Raw genomic sequence first — 18,243 nt, 5'->3', positions numbered from 1 at the left:
CACTTTAACACTACATAGCTCTGATTATATGCAAATTAAGTAAACAAAAATGTGTTAATGATTTTTGCTGTAAACGCATTCCTGCTGAAGGTGTAAACAGTATAAGTAATGATGCCATTACTATATTCTAAATACCAAAAATTTCGTTTTTGTTGGGTAATTATTCATAGCTTGTTGTTTGTTTCTCAAAGCAATATGCGGCCAAGTATTTATAATTTAAACAAAATAATGTATTATTAAATTTACTATGTTTTGGCAAATTTGAATAATCATTATTTTTTTGTTAGAGAAAATGCAACTGATGAAGACTACATGGATGCCTTGTATGACGACTCTGTGGCGTTTGGAGTTGGATGTACAGTGATAACACTATTTCAATTTATTACCTGTCTCATCAGTGTGGATTTACTTAATTTTTCAGCTTTAAGACTGGTAAGTAACTTAGCTGATTAAATAATAATATCACACAATCCAATCCATGATTATAAGATGTAAAATTTAAGATGATTAAATTAATAATATCAAAGTATAATAATAAGCACAGCGTTATTGATACATTTGTTATTTTTTAGGATATTTTTTTCAATTTGAGCGAAGTGCAGTGGGTGCTAAGACTTAATTCTGTGACTCGATAATAGAAAATTTTATAATACTTAACTTAGTAATAATAATAATTAATCTTTAATATTATCGTTTGCAAATTAAAGCTACAATAATTAGGTAACATATACTACGAAAAATTGCAACGTTTTGGATATCACCATGAAATGGTGCAAAGCATCGTTTGGATACCGTCAAGTAATTGGCCATTCATTGAAAATGCACTAAAATTTAAATAATAATTTATTTGTTCGAAGTTTGTTATTGAAGTCTTTGTCTTGTATTTAGATTTGAATTAATAAAGTGAATAAATAATATTAATTATTCAATAATAATTTCTTTTAAATTTAGAATTTATAATTATTTAATCATTATAGCAATTAATTGTTATACTTTGCAGATTTCAAGAATTAGAAAATTATTACTACAAGCAGTTTTAAGACAGGACATGGCTTGGTTCGATACAAACACAAATAATAATTTTGCGGTCCGCATTACAGAGTAAGTACCACTTTATTTAATTATTATTAAATGTCGTAAAAACCCACAAAAATAGCTTTATCATAAGTGCCTCTCGATTTAACATAATTATAATCACAGATATATAATGCTATTATGACTACACTAGTATTAGGTTGTCAAATATCTCCCTTCCGCTTTTTTGCTCTTGGTTTATAATACAAAAAGGCGGAAGGGAGATATTTGACAACCTTATATATTGTTTGTTTTCCAAAACACACACACACAAATATATATATATATATATATATATATGTATATATATAATATTTGGCTTTTTGTGATGATGAGGCATGGTTTTTGTCGCATATATTGTAGGCTCTCGCTAATCCGACACTATTAAAAACCGGAGGGTGCCGGATTACTGAATTATAGTGAAAAAGTCATAATTTTTATCGTATGATATATATCGTATGATAATAGTAAATGACGTTAAAATTTAAAAAAAAATTACAAAAAGTTTGGTCGCAAGGGTGTCGGATTACTGGAGGTGTCAGTCTATCGGAGTATCGGATTAGTATGCTATATCTTTTGTTATTGAACTGAAATTTAACAAAAATAGTTTTCATTTTTTCATAAATTTTATAAATATTAATAGGAATCATTGAAACTTAAGCTCATTCAATGCATTATTGAATTTTATAAAATAGTTATTCACTTTTTTTAAATCTGTGCTGCTCTTTTTTGAGGAAACATTTTGAGTTCAACAGCGAAACTAGCATTCACAATTATTTTACCATCTTAGATTAATTGAATTGTCGAGAAAAGATTTAAAGAAAGAATTAATTAATCCGATATACGGGTAAAAAACGGGTAAAGTAAATTAATCAATTTTATTATTTCTGTTTCTATATATTAATTTTGGTATATATTTCAGAGATTTAGACAAATTGAGAGATGGTGTAGGTGAAAAAATAGGAATCTTCACTTACCTCGTGATGTCCTTCGTGTTTTCAGTTGTTGTGTCGTTTGCTTATGGCTGGAAACTCACTCTGGTAGTTCTTAGTTTCGCACCAATCATTATTGTTACAACTGTTCTAGTAGCAAAGGTTAGTAATTCGAATAGCAATAATTTCTAATAGATATTAAAGAAAATTGGTTTTTGATAACCATCATTCACGAATATTATAACTCATGGTAACCCTTTCGCTACAAGAGTGCTTTTCGAAGGGGTGTCGATGCTGAATGGGCACAGCGATATATTTTAAGATTTTTTTTTATCATCATCAATAGAAATGTGTTAAAAAATTCAAAATTTGCCTTCTAATAAACTATAAATTATAGTACATATTACCAATAGTTTAACTCATAGTGATTAATCTTGAAACAAAGTCCGACTTACAATATGTCGTCCATGGACGACATCTATAACGAAAGGGTTAAATTTATTTATAACTTTGCAATGTATTATGAGAATAATCTTTTAATGTGGTAATGTTGAATAACTTGAACAATTTTCAATAATTTTTGATAAACTTTTTTTATTGTCAAATTGTTAAGAAAAATTGTGAGGTTTTAAATTTTATAATGAAAAAAAGTTTATCAAAATTCAGTGAAAATTGTTCAAGTTATTCAACATTTCCAATTTCCATTGACCACATATGGCGCATTCTGTATACTCGCGGATTTACATTATATCTTTTTTACAGACTAATTTTTTATATGCTACTGTTCTGTTTTTACAATGAATCTCAAATAGTAAATGCGTAGTCATGTTCTAAATTTTTAATAGAAGAAAAACACGCTATGTTTATTTTTCATACAGACTAAAGAATAACGTTGATATATCATCTGTCATCTGTCCATTTTTTTATTGAACAAAGGATTCGCCCAATCACTTGGGCATTGTGATTAATACTTTGATTGAATGAATAATAACATAAATATTTATTTAAGTTTTTGCTTTAATAAATTGTTAATTAATACAATAATTCCGTAGATTCAGAGCAACCTGACATCTAAAGAGCTTCAAGCATATTCATTAGCTGGAAACGTAGCTGAAGAAGTTTTAAGTTCAATTCGTACTGTGATAGCTTTTGGCGGAGAAAGCAAAGAAATAGAAAGGTAAAAAATATTAAGATCATTATTATTTTCTTATATTTCATGCTTTTTATTGGTTTATTATTACTATTTCTTAAGAAAACAAGAAAATATTAAATTTATAATAATATTAAACTAGTTGGTATTGGTATTTTGCCTTGGGGCAAGTTACATGAACTTCCCGATATGTGTAAATAATCGACTTAATCAATAAAAATATAAATTAATTTATGCGTGATTAAATGTATTCCGAGCGGATTTATTACACATAATTGACAACGAACGAACACGTTAACTCGGAGTATTTTCTAAAAGCAAATTTTCAAAAATCAACAATTTTTATAATTGAACAAATTTCCGTAGGACTTTAATGGTTTTAGTATGTTCATTAGGACCAAGTACTCTATCGTTATACCAAGTAAATCATCTAACTTTAATTTTAACAAACGTCAAAAAAACTACTTTATTTTCTCAAACTTTGATTAATTTTTAAAATTAAACTACTTTTCAGTAAGTTCTATAAGACCGTGATATATATCGCCAAAAAAAATTCCATAAAAATCGACTTAAATTTTTTTTCAACAGTTAATTACAAGAAAACGGCTCGGTAGATTTTCACCTAAAACTAATCAATATCATTCTCAACTAATAACTTTCGAACAGTTTTTGATTTTTTAAAATCGATTCGGCAGTATGAGCTTAAATGTGGACGAAAAGTTTAACACATTTTTCTAAATTCGTCGCGGAAAACTGAGAAACTATAATCCCCATCGACATATATCAAATGGCTTTTAAATTTCTGAAATCGGTTCAGGCGTTTTTGAGCAAACGTCGATGAATAGTGTAATTTTTACAAATGCCAAAAAAACGATACTAATTTTTGCGAACTTTGAATAATTTTCAAAATTAAACGGCTTGTCGTGTGGCCGTAATATTTTAGTATATGGTATCTACAGTCATTTTCAACGTCAAATTTTTTTAACACTTTATTACAAGAAAACGGCCCGGCCGATCTTTACCAAAAACTAATCAGCACGATTCCCAACCATCTTTCGAAAAGTTTTTGAATTTTTAAAATCGATTCAAAATTACGGAGAAAAACGTGGACGAATTTTTTTCACATTTTTGCGATTTACAAAGTAACGGCTTGGCTGATCGTCGCTCATCGAGATACATGGAATGGCTTTTACATTTTTGAAATTGGTCTAGCCGTTTTTGAGAAAACGTTCGTTTCAGAATGGCTTGAAACGTCGGAAAAACATAAAACTAGCGAATCGGATTTTTTGATGAAAACATAAACTTCTTCGGGAAGTTAATTAACTTTAATTATATTAATAGATGTGAACTTAATTGTTGGCAAATGAGAATAAACATGAAAATAGAAGAATAAAGATTTCGTATCAAACAAATAGTTTCACTTACATTTCCAATCCTAAATAATATAAGCTGATAATTTTTTTTCCTGATTGCAATTGCAATATACCAATGTATGCGGAATTGAAAATGAAACTGTTAGTTTAAGCCCAGATTGGTCTTATCAAATATATATAATTATATAACGGTTAATAGGACAAAAAATACCAATGGATGTGAAGGTTATGCTTTGTACTGTTGTTTAAACGCTTTAAAAATGAGACCAGGAAGTCAAATGTTTATCTTTTGCTTCATTAAAATACATTTTAGAGATTACATAACAAGTTTATACATCATTATTAAAAAATAGAGCATTTTTACAATATTGTTTAATAAATTTATTGTGTGTTTTCAAAAAATAATTCCATATATAGATACGCCAGTAAATTGGGGCCGGCCAATAAATTATGTTCAAGAAAAGGTTTGTTCAGCGGTTTGGGCGGTGGAGTTATGTGGTTCATAAATTATGCAAGTTATGCACTGGGATTTTGGTATGGTGTCACCTTGATTTTGGAAGAAGATGACTACAGTCCAGTTGTGCTAATTATAGTAAGTCTCTATAAAAAATATAATTAATAATTATAAATAATATAAATTAGAAAAGTGTTTAAATATTTAGTAGCATAAATCAATTAAATTTAAACAAAAATTAATATATTTAAAAAAAAACTAATCATTGAAGAGTGCAGTTGTTATTGCGCATCATTCAAAATATATTGCATGATCACCATATATGATTTATATAGAAAAGTTTTGTATTTTATAGTAATTATATGATTTAAAAATTATGTGACTGACCTATTTATTATTTATCTTAAATATAAAACTTTGTGTAAGATTTAATTAATTGAATCCTAATACTGGCTAACCATCGTTGCCCATCTTTGTAATTTTAAATAAGACTTTCAATAATATAATTTTTATGCTATAACGCTAACCCATTATTTTAAAGCAATTTTTGTTTCAAAAATGTATCTCACAATGAAATATGATGATTTGATAATTATGATACTAAGAATATGATCTTCATTATATTAATTCTTAGGTGTTCTTTGGTGTGATAGCAGGCGCCCAAAACATGGGTCTAACATCTCCTTATATCGAGTCATTTGCAGCAGCACGTGGTTCCGCAAAGTCCGTTTTTCGAATACTAGAAAGAGTTCCACAAATTGATTCTCTTCATGGTGGAGGTTACATCCCCAAAGCGGTTGTTGGAGATGTCGAATTTCGTGATGTTAGATTTAGATACCCCTCAAGACCAGGCGTCGAGGTAATATATATATATTGTTATTATGAAGCCATTGAAAATTTTATCAAACTACATTAATAACTAACTGTTAAATTATTTATAATGAATCAGCAATATTTTCTATTGCCGTTTGGAATATTTTTATAGCGATACAAGTTCAAATAAATGAAAAAAATCGCAATTGTGTGGGACTGAATAAAATAACTGATGATTTTTTTGAATAATGTCGAATGATCTTTGAGCTAGTCATGAAATATTTTCGTATTATTTATAAAAAATATATTTTATAAATTATAAATATTATTAATTAATTTATTTATTTGATTAAAAATTATGTTATGCAATTATATTATTAGTTTTTAACTCTCTTTCGCTCCGCCCAGTACCATCTCATAAATATATTTTCATCATAAATGATCATCAAATTAATATTATATTTGTTAAATATTTCAGGTTTTGAAAGGAATAAACCTGCAAATTAAATCTGGAGAAACTGTTGCATTGGTTGGCGCATCTGGTTGTGGAAAGTCTTCTCTACTCCAATTACTCCAAAGATTGTATGATCCCATTGCAGTTGGGAGTGTTCTTCTTGATGGCAATAACATTAGACAACTTAACATATCTTGGTTAAGATCCCAGGTACACATCTTATTAAATAAACAAAACAAAAAGTGGTACAAAATGATACACTTGCGCCTATTTTTTAACATCTCGGCCAAAGAATAGATAGGTTGAGAATTGGTATAGAATTTATTAGAAAGACCTTTTTATAATAATTCTCTTATTCTTTTTCCTATATCTCTGTTAATTTGAATCTCAATAAATTAATTTATTTTAATATTTAATTTTATTTTAGATAGCTGTTGTTGGACAGGAACCAGTTTTATTTGCAGCTACAATTAAAGAAAACATAAAATATGGTTGTGAAACAGCATCTGATGAAAAGATCCAAGAAGCAGCTAAACAAGCTTGTGCTCATGACTTTATCATGAGACTCCCAGAGGTAAGATTATTTAATAAACATAATTATATTAATAATTACTTAAATATAAGGTGACTATACGTCCCGGATTGGCCGGGACAGGCCCGATTATCCGCCTTGCGTCCCGGTTTTTTCTAAAAGCATTATTTGTCCCGGTTTTAGGTGTTTTGTCCCAGATTTTTAATAATAGTTTGATTGCCAATATTTTTTTAAAAATATTTCAACTAGAAAATTTGAACCGAAAAAATGTGCATATAAGTTTTTAGCTCATCAACACCCCCTCCCTTCCGCTCTCTCAAACATTCATGCAAAAAATATGGTCACCTTACTTAAATACCAATAAAGGCGAATTTCAATTTTTTGTCGCTACTTGGAAAAAAGCTAATATTATCGCGGAATAATTTGAATGGAGGAAGTGCCTAATTAAATTTTACTGATTTCCAGGGTTATAATACTGTAGTAGGTGAACGGGGCTCCCAACTCTCAGGAGGTCAAAAACAAAGGATTGCAATAGCGCGAGCTTTAGTCAGTGATCCAAAAATTCTTCTGTTGGACGAAGCTACTTCAGCACTGGATGCAAAAGCAGAAGCCACTGTTCAAAGAGCTTTAGATGCAGCAAGCAAAGGAAGAACTACTCTTGTTGTGTCTCACAGGTGAATAAATATTAGAAGTACACTATAATAATCCTATAGAATCATACAATCATACATGATTTATTGTTATTGATTAAAATATGCTTTTTGGTTCATAAAGATACGTTCATAAGTGTAAATATGAAATTGCGGTCTCGTGTTATAAATATAATGATTTTGAGATTACACATCGTTTTCAATTTTTTTTTTCATATTTATTAAATGCTTTAATTGATTTTTTTGCTGATAAAAGCAATTCTGATTGTTGTTTTCACTCAAGGCTTTTAAAAATCGTACCATACTGTTTCAGCTTGATCACTATATTCTTTTTAATGAATTTGAAAGAACTTGTAGGGTAAGTTATGGTATTGGGCCGAAAATGTAAATTTTTGCATATCTTCACGTTTTGAAGGTTTCTGAACAATTGGGCATACCTCAGAATAAATGGATGTGTGTGTGTTTTTGTGTGTCCGCATTTTTTGTTCACGTTTTCGGGCGCACGGATCAACCGATTTGAATGGTTCAAAAAACATTCGATTCCTATTGATAGGGAAATGTGCTGATTAGTTTTTGGCAAAGGCAGATCCAGCCGTTACGGAGATATGGAGCAAAGAGCGCAGAAAATACAAATCGAATTTTTGAGAGAACAGAGGTATGCCAAATTGTTCAGAAACCTTCAAAACGTGAAGATATGCAAAAATTTTCACTTTCGATTTTCGGCTTATTACCATAACACTACCCTACGGGAAGTTAAAAATGTAATAAAATATATGAGATATGTTAAAGTTGATTTATGATTTATTTTTAAGGTTGTCTACAATTACAAATGCAGATCGAATTGTCGTTTTAGACAAGGGACAAATTGTAGAAAGCGGAACACACCAAGAACTTCTAGATTTAAAGAAAATGTATTATAAACTCGTATCGAGTGATAATGCAGGAAAAGACAAAAATAGTAAGTAGAAAGTATATAATAAAATTTATGTAAAAGAATTTTTTTAGCATTTGTTGTATTGGCAATTATTTTTTTCTTGTAGCTCTGGCAGCAACACAAAATGATTTGTCCAATAAGTCATCATCAGTTGACATGCTTGATGAGTCTTTTCAAGAAATTCCATTGAGAGCTGAAGAATTAGATGAAGACATTTGCAACGAACGAGCAGATGATATTAGCAAAGTAAATATGATGCGATTAATGAAACTCAATTCTCCAGAGTGGCCATATATAACAGCTGGATGCTTGGCAGCCATAATTACTGGTGGATCGCTGCCGATTTTTGCAATATTGTTTGGAGAAATATATGGGGTATTTATTAAGATTTTGTATAGTACATACTTAATTTGCATGCTTAGATTTAAAAATCGAAAACATGTTGAACCTTACCCACATAGCACAAGTGCGAGTGAGGGGCGACCTGTGGTTCGACTTTTAGGTCGATCCGTTAAATTTTGGTCGCACCACATACGTGTATTTAGGTCAATCTTAGCACAGAAATGAACCTAAAGTCCGAACCCGGTTGAGATATTAGTCAACCTTATTGGCATATATTATGGATTGAGAAAAGTTTCATTGGGGGTCAAAATTTGGCACACACATTGAAAATATTTTGATAATAGGTCAAAAATTTGGTAAATGGGTTGAACACCGTTCGATCAAATTTGGCAAATGGGTTAAAAATGGAACGTGAATAATTTTTTTTTTAATGAATTAAATCTGAAATAAATATTTAATGAATTAAAAATGCAATTCTAGATTAAAATAATATTTATTTTCATGGAAAAAATAAAGATCGAAGCATTTTATTGTAATATTTTATCAAAATGATATTATATGAAAATCTTACAATATACAAGTATATAATAAACTTAAACTAATAAAATAATACAATAAACCTAACAAAATAATACAATGAAAAACTTAACTATAATACTACAATCTATAAAGTGCTCTTTTACCTCGAAATACCTCTTGTAAATTTGCTGCACTGGTTTATCTGACTTTCGTATAAATTTTTTCAACACCTGCATGTAGTTTTCAAATTTAAATGCACTGAATGAATCCAGATTACCAAAGCTTCTTGTATCATTTGCTAAATGCAATATGTTATGAATATTATGACTAACATTATGTTCTCCATATAATAACATAAAACCCTTAACAAAATAATGCAGTAGTTGCTCAGCATAATTTTAATAGCCACATGCAGTGTTAAAAAATTCATATAAAAGTCAAATGAAATGTGCGATTTCAAAACCAGTGGACCACTATATAATAAAAATTGTCTGAATTCTGTAGCTTTCCAGGATTTTACATATTTCAAAGATCGAGGTCTTCTAGCAAACTCCTTAGGTATGTAACGTCTCAACCTGCATAGAGAGTTTGAAATTTCATTAACTTTTACATATGGTAAGCGAATCGGAAGATCTCCTTCAGTCCACTGCAACAACATTCTTCTAACAGCACCTAAACAAATCAAATGCATATAATCAAGGGGTACGTTGCTAACTAAACCAACATGAGGTATTTCAAGCAATCTTGTATAGCCATTATGGTAGTCTTCATCTTGTAAGATTCTAAAATGCTCATCAGTTCTTGCAGGTGATTGCATTTCTGGAAAACAAATTCTACGATTAATATAAGAACCTTGAACAAGGCATTTTGAACAGCTATAATATCCTGTGTCCTTTTGTTTTCAGAATAAATGATTTTGCAGGAGTATCACAAACAAAATATTTAATTCGAGTCTCATAATGACTTCCGTTGTGATCGAAACCCTCATTCACTATGCCAATCGCCTCATCAACAAAGTCACCTAAAAACTCATTCGAATCTTTAGGTTTCTCAATCCCGCAGTAGAGTCCTATGATAAAGATATATTTAGTAGGAATAATGGTGCACAATATAGGCCATGCAGACATATTCGAGGAACTTGATATAGGCAAACCATCAACATTAATTCCTAATTCAATGATAGAAGAATTTAACTTCAATCTATCAATAGAATCTTTCAAACCAGTTAACAATCCAAAATGAATATATTCTCCTGGGTTCATAACTTTCGATACTGCTATCCTTCTCGTCTTTAAAATTGTTCGGGAGTCTGCTGGTAAATCTTTAAAACAATCATGCTTTTTTAAACCCTTAAGCAGTGCCGATACAGCATTATAAGGAACCTGGTATGTAACAGCCCATTCTGCTAAAAATTGCTTTACATCAAAGACTTCTGGTATAACCTCTCCATTGAGGCTCTCCTCAGAATCAGAGCCTGAAATATATATTAATTTTTAAAACATCATTATTATTAAATAATTATATATAATTAAATTCATAATTACCATGATTATCATATTCATGAGAAGATGTCGCTCCAAAATCATTCTGATTACATGCTAAAACTAAATTATTTACATATTTTTCTATTATCGTCACTATTAAATAATTAGATAAAATTTAATTTATAATTACCTTGATCGTGATGATCATTAAATTGCATTCCAAAATCATCCTGAGTACTGACACTTGTTGAAATTTCAACATGATGAACAGCACTATCATTTACACTGGAAAGAGTCAATTCTTTCTTTTTTTCCGCGGTTATTCTTTCGAATTCCCACTTCACCCTCCTTCTAAAATGTCGGTCTGTCACAAAGCCAATAGATTTGCGAAACTTTCTAGTCGACATATTTATATGGAGTTTCTTTTAGAAAAATAAATCAACAAAATCACGTATAAATAAACCAAGCCAAGCGCGAATTTAAAATGGCGCTCATCTACCTGGCATCTTGCTCGATATACGTCTACGTATGCGCACTACCTACTGCGCATGCGCACTATCTATCGCGCATGCGTCAAAAGTCTGGACCAAAAATGAACCTATTTGGTTAAACCTGGTTGAACCAGAAAGGTCAAATTTCAGATAAACCCACTGACGGTCAAATAATGTGCCAGTTTTGATCGATGTTAACCTAGCGGGTTCAAAATCGGCTAAAGCGGTGCGACCGCGGTTCGACGCGTGCTATGTGGGTAACTATAAGATGCAGAATGAAGCATTAAAATCTTAAATGTGTTTACTGATGTTGAACTTCGGCTAAACACAATATTGTTTGGCAAAGAATATAAATTCATTATTGAATTTTATAATTAATATAAACTTTCTTAATAATTTTAATTATATTTATAAAATTTATTAATCTAGCAATCTTTTTACCTTTTATCTTTTAAAATTAAATGTTTTATTTGTTTATAGGTACTGGCCTTAGAAGATCCTGAACAGGTCCTCTCAGAAACAATCAAATACTCAATTTTCTTTGTAGTTTTAGGAACAATTACTGGTTTAGGTACATTTATACAGGCGTACATGTTTAACATCGCCGGAATAAGACTGACTACTAGAATAAGGTAATATTTTACATTATACATAAAGCAAATGCTAAAAAGAATTTTCATGAATCATTTATGTTTCAGATCAATGGCATTTTCAGCCATGTTAAGACAAGAAATGGGATGGTTTGATGACCAAAAAAATAGTGTGGGTGCACTATGTGCAAGATTGGCAGGCGATGCATCCAGTGTCCAAGGGGTATGTAAATTATTGAAAGAATATTTTAATAGACGGAATTTAAATGTATTGTATGTATTTATGTCAAAGTTATTGTAGTTTTTAATCTTAATCTGTTGAATACAAATCATGGCTTTTAATATGGCTCATCAAATTGGTATTATTTTTCTGATATAATGCAAATGTCAATATAAAAGACCAGTACTATATATTTATCTGACATGTTTTTTTTTATAAATATGTGTATAAGATATATATGTAGCGGGTTGCCAACACGCATAGCGGCTTGTCAACACGCATCACATGTCTCTGGACAGATTGGCCCATATAGTGACAGCACTGAGAAAAACAAAAGTAAATTCAAGTGTCAGATCGGACACGGTTTTTGTTTCTCCCTAGTCGAACTTGCCAAAATGTATAATTTTCAAAACCTTTCTTTTTCTATTATAAATAAGAAAATACCAATCACATTTTATTAACGATAAATATGACAACACATAGTGTCGTGGATATTAATCATACATAAAATAAACCAAATATAAATAATATTTTATGGAATTTATTATTACTACAATTTGGATAATATTGGTATTAATATGGAGGACTACTACACCTCCATATTTTGGTGACCCCGAGAGTGAACTAGTAACACACATACAAGAAGGTAAGAAGATCAAGACATATTTTGAAGTAGCACAAAAAAAAAATAAATTGAAGTCTCAAGAATTACTAAGAAAAGAATTTTTAAAAATATAAATAATTATTATAAATGGCTCACAACTTCCATAATTCGAAGAGCATTCTAAGCATACAACTGAGACTCCGACCACGCACTTCAAGATCAACAACAACACGTGCTCAATAAATCACTTATTATCATGGTAAATAAGTCGATAATAAGCACCATGGCAGCAGACAGGGAGCAAACAATTTGGCAACCGCCACATACACTCAACCGCTAACTCACCAGCGAAGGGCCACATACAATCAACCGCTAACTCACCAGCGAAGGGCCACATACAATCAACCGCTAACTCATTATTTGAAGCTCATCATAGTGTCAGCTCAAAAACAAAAAGTTCAAGTGTCAGATCAGATCTCGTTTTTGTTTGCTCAATGTTCAAAATGCCAAAATTGTAATTCTTTACTTTTTTCCTTTTTTATTATAAATACTGAAATAACATCTACGTTTTTGTAAATGATCAATATAATCACACATAGTGTTATTACTATTGTCATAATAAACAATATTCGTAGTATAAAGAACTCGAGTTTCTTTATATACATTCTTTGCCATTAAGAAAGTTGTGAAACCAATATGTCGAGCTTATTAGACCCATCTCAAACATCTATATTATAAATTTGTAATTAGGCAACGGGAACAAGAATTGGCTCTCTACTTCAAGCGGTTAGCACATTAGTTACTGGTTGTCTTATATCTATGTACTTCACCTGGAAAATGGCATTGGTGTCCGTGGTATCTGTGCCGTTGGTCCTCGGCGGAGTATTTTTGGAGTCACGAATTATTGGTGGCAGCAGCCTACTTGAGAAAAAAGCTTTGGAAGGCGCTACTAAGATAGCTGTAGAAGCGATATCGAATGTCCGGACAGTCGCTAGTTTATGTAAGTCGGTAAAAGAATTAGAAATTTAATTAAATATTTTAGAAATAGGAAGTTATAAACCTTTTGATTTATATTTAAACAAAAATACATCGATATAAGTTATGATGACTTGTGATACCAAAAATTGCAACTCCGTTTCCAAAATGATAAATTTTCAATGAACTTTAAAATTTTACAATATGATGAAGATGATGTTCAGATGAAACTGTGCCTGAGAAATTATATCTTAAACCTTTAATTACGACGACCGTAGAAGAGATTAGTAGAAGAGAAAATTTTCGTACAAACAAATATTTTTTTGATTTCTATGTGAAACGCAAGAAAACGTAAACCTAGCGAATCGAATTTTCTTTTTCCTTGTTTTGGAAGCTATAGCTCCGGAGTTATATAATCTCCAGAATTGGATATTCTTTATTATCTATTTTTTATTCTTAATTTATTTTAATTAGGTCAGGAAAAGGGCGTTTTAGAAAGGTACTCAATCGAAATGGACAAAGCAGCTGAACAAAGTAAACGAAGAAATAGATTGCGTGGTTTAGTTTTTGCTTTTGGGCAGGCTGCGCCCTTTTTGGCATATTCTTTATCATTATATTATGGCGGTAGCTTAGTGGCTTACGAAGGCTTGGAATATAAAAGTGTTATCAAGTAAGTATTGCAGCGAACAAACATTGAAAGAGAATGCTATTCAACAACCCAAAATTTAGGAGTGTTTAAAATATAAAAAATAATACATTTTATAATTTCCAAAGGGTATCTGAAGCTCTAATATTTGGCGCTTGGATGCTGGGACAATCATTAGCTTTTGCACCTAATATAAATGCTGCAAAAACGTCAGCGAAAAGAATATTTGCTCTATTTGATCGATCCACTAGAATTCAAAGCCCGTCTGGAATTCCTGATACTCAGAAGGTAAAATAATTATACAGATTTGGAAATATAAATGAAAAAAATCAAAGTTTAGGAAAGGTAACCGATGTAACCGATTTGTTTGCTATAAATCTAAAAAAACTTTTCGACTTTGATTCCTTAGGTAGTTGATGGACGAGTTGAGTTCTCAGATATCAAATTCCACTATCCCACCAGGCCTGACATTAGTATACTCAAAGGTCTCAACTTGCTCATTCAACCAGGAAAGACAGTTGCTTTGGTTGGTTATTCAGGTTGTGGAAAATCTACCTGCATACAATTATTGCAGCGTCTATATGATCCTATTCAAGGAAATGTGGTACGTAGTAATGAACACAAGTAAATTGAAAAATAACAAGATTTACCTTAAGGTACCTTAAGTGATCAATTGCTTTTCTTCTCTGGTTAGAAAAATGAATAATTAGATGCTAAATACTAAGCACGTCGTATGTTTTTTAAAATCTATTTTTTATCCTTTTTTGATCTTTATTTCTCAGACATTGGATCGAGACAACATAAATACAAATTTATCTCTAAGAGATTTGCGTTCGCAACTAGGAATTGTTTCTCAGGAGCCTGTACTATTCGATAGAACAATAGCAGAAAATATTGCTTATGGAGATAATTCTAGAGTAGTTCCAATGGATGAAATAATAGACGCAGCAAAGAAGGCCAACGTTCATGGTTTCGTTTCCAATATGCCTTTGGTAAATAAAAATAACAATATTGATCAATATTAATGAATATAATTTCGTATACATATATGCTACAGTTATAGCAGCAATATTAATGAAGTATTTAAACGCTTTGAACTTTTTACTGAACCGAGTAATAGTTAAAATTTATTATAAGTCATGGATAAGGAAATAAGTATACTTAAAAAGTTGTATAATTATTCCTAAATTTTCAGGGCTATGAAACAAACTTGGGAACTAAAGGTGCACAGTTATCTGGTGGCCAAAAGCAAAGAATTGCGATAGCTCGCGCTCTGGTTAGAAATCCTAGAATTTTACTTCTTGACGAAGCTACATCTGCTCTGGATGCTAATAGTGAAAAGGTGAGATTTTTAATTGCCAGTTTTATTCATTTTTAATAATTATAGAAACAGTCGTTTTTATAGACAAACATAGATAACACGTCCGGAAGGTATGAAATAAAAATGAATTATAAGAAATGAATTTATTCTTTAGTCTATAACCATACCTAAGCGATAAGGAAACTTTAAGGAATAAAATGAAAAATATTTATAAAATGTATGCAGTCTGTTCAATGCTAAGCTTTTATTTGTAAAATACTCATAGATAAATCGAATTTCGATTTAAATGATTTGTGTATATATGATTTTTTTTTTTTATTTTTATGCCAGATCATTCAAGCAGCACTAGACGAAGCACGATGTGGTAGAACTTGCATTGTAATAGCTCACAGACTTGATACCATTCGTACTGCTGATGTTATTTGCGTCCTGGACAAAGGAAAAGTTGTGGAAACCGGTACACATGAAGAACTTTTGGCGTTAGGAGGAGTATATACACAATTGCATGGTCAACAATCTAGTTTATCATGATCATGATCGATCAATGTATAAAAAAATTTGGGTGAAACCAAACTTGTTCAAATTCAAAAGCGCGTTTAGCGACACCAAAGAAAAATTACTTGTATTTCGGAAGAATATTTTTTAATAACGAGTGAAAACTTTGATAAATTATTGTAAATATTTAAAATAATTCAAAGAGCTTAAAGAATAACTCCAACTATAAACATTTGTGACTGCAAGATCTGGAAATTTAAAATTCTATTATAGTATTTATATCGCCTCAAAGAAAGGTTGATTATTAGATGATAAAATCATTATATTATTTCATCTTATATAATAGCAACATATTTAAGTAATTTTATCATTAATATACATATAACAACATAAGACATTTGTATATGTATGTATATATTTATATATGCAACAAACCTCAAAACTTTTAACCAGACGGTGCAGAGAATTTCGGTAACTTGTTACGATAATTCGTTACACCAATGATTATATTAGTGTTAATAAAGGTGATACATAGGTTTTTGTTTGTTATGCTGTAGCAGCATTATATGTTTCATATATTTATCATACATAATTGCAAATATATTTTAAAATAGCCAGGCAAAAATGTTAGTTCAAACATAGATTAACTCCATGTGAATATTTTACTGTATGGATCATTTGAAGTTGTGTAAAATTCATGTTTAGTATTTATTTATTGTATATAATATTATTAGTGTATAATTTGTTTATTAATATTAGTTAAACTGTGAGCTTTAATAATATTAAAAGAATGTAATTGGACAAAAATATAAAGTAAATGAGTATTATAACAATAAAGTTTACTTTCAGTATATTATCTGCTGCAGTATGCTGTTACTTTGAAAACTACAAATAAATAATATAAATAATGTACAAATATGCCATTGTGCAAATTATGCATATGTACAGCAGACACTCAATATCCATAGAAAAATAGCACGTATCAAATAATAATTAATTCCTACCTACAGACTGCATACATATATCACAAAAACTTTACATGCACAATAAATAGATTATTAGTTGTAATTGAAAAAAGACTTAAAGACTTAAAAGAAAGTGTAACATCTAGATTTATAACACCAAACAGATATAAATATGAAGAGAAACAAACTTCCTTCGGAGTTAGCCGAAATGTTGGTATCCGCATATGATAAAAATATTAGAAATTTATCTAAAGACTGACTCATGGATATAAATATATTATATTCTAATATTGTCTAGATTATATAAACAAAAATAAATTGTTTAAAATTGTTTAGGGGGCTGACTGCAACAACGATGAAAACAATCCAAACGAATCGCTGTTGGTGATGCTGTAAATATTGACAGCTAAAGCAATAACTTCACACTACTTCTTATCAGTGTTGTTGAGAAACGTCAATTATTTATTTTAGTGCTTTCCTCTAACCTCAATCTCGCATGTAATTCTGAGTAAATAAAATATTTAAAATGCTGAACAGTAGTATCTCAAGTACATTAAGAATAAGTTGGTTACTGACGATTTGGAAGATATACATGATGAGGAAAGGGTGAGACAACCTTGCCTATATATTTTTTGCAATTTCATATTCAATCCTTTTTTTTCATTTTAGCAAAAGATTCGAGCGGAATTATCCAACATGAGTTTCTTAGAATTACAGAAGCTCAAGGAAGAAATGGGCTCTAAATTATACAACAAAGCAGTTTTTGGTACAACAAAGAAAATTAAAAAAACTAAGACAGACTTCAAAAGAGAAAATAAAATCGACCACGTGAAATGTCAGCAAAGAAACAAGTTCCTTTGTTACGAGATTTGCCAAATGTTAAAAAAAATTGAACACAGAGATCCTAGATTTGATGAACGAGCCGGAGAATTCAATGAGAAAGCATTCAAAAACAGTTTACAGCTTTATTGAGGAAATTCGACAGAAAGAATTAGATCAGCTAAAAAAGGATTATAAGAATACTCATGACCCTGATGAAGCTGAAAAGATGAAATTTTTGATTACGAGAATGGAAAATCAAATCCGTGAAAAAAAGAAATTGAAGAGAAGAAAGAAAGGAATTAATGGAGAAAATGGAACGATTGGAACAAATCAAAGAAGGAAAAACTCCTGTTTATAGGAAAAAATGTAAGTCTAAATGTTATTGTCTTATTCCATTTATTTT

The 18,243-nt window shown here is 30.3% G+C and overlaps 1 pseudogene; it reads left to right on the top strand.

Moving 5' to 3' along the window:
* Positions 1-295: 295 nt before the first annotated feature.
* LOC113385667 overlaps positions 296-18,243 on the top strand; it is a 23,489-nt pseudogene continuing 5,541 nt past the window's right edge.

Source organism: Ctenocephalides felis, unplaced genomic scaffold, assembly GCF_003426905.1.
Source record: "Ctenocephalides felis isolate EL2017-DRISC unplaced genomic scaffold, ASM342690v1 CF-g0.4_SCAFFOLD_03571, whole genome shotgun sequence".
Taxonomy (NCBI): domain Eukaryota; kingdom Metazoa; phylum Arthropoda; class Insecta; order Siphonaptera; family Pulicidae; genus Ctenocephalides; species Ctenocephalides felis.
The sequence above is the reverse complement of the archived record's forward strand: the minus strand, read 5'-3'. Positions and strand labels throughout refer to the sequence as shown.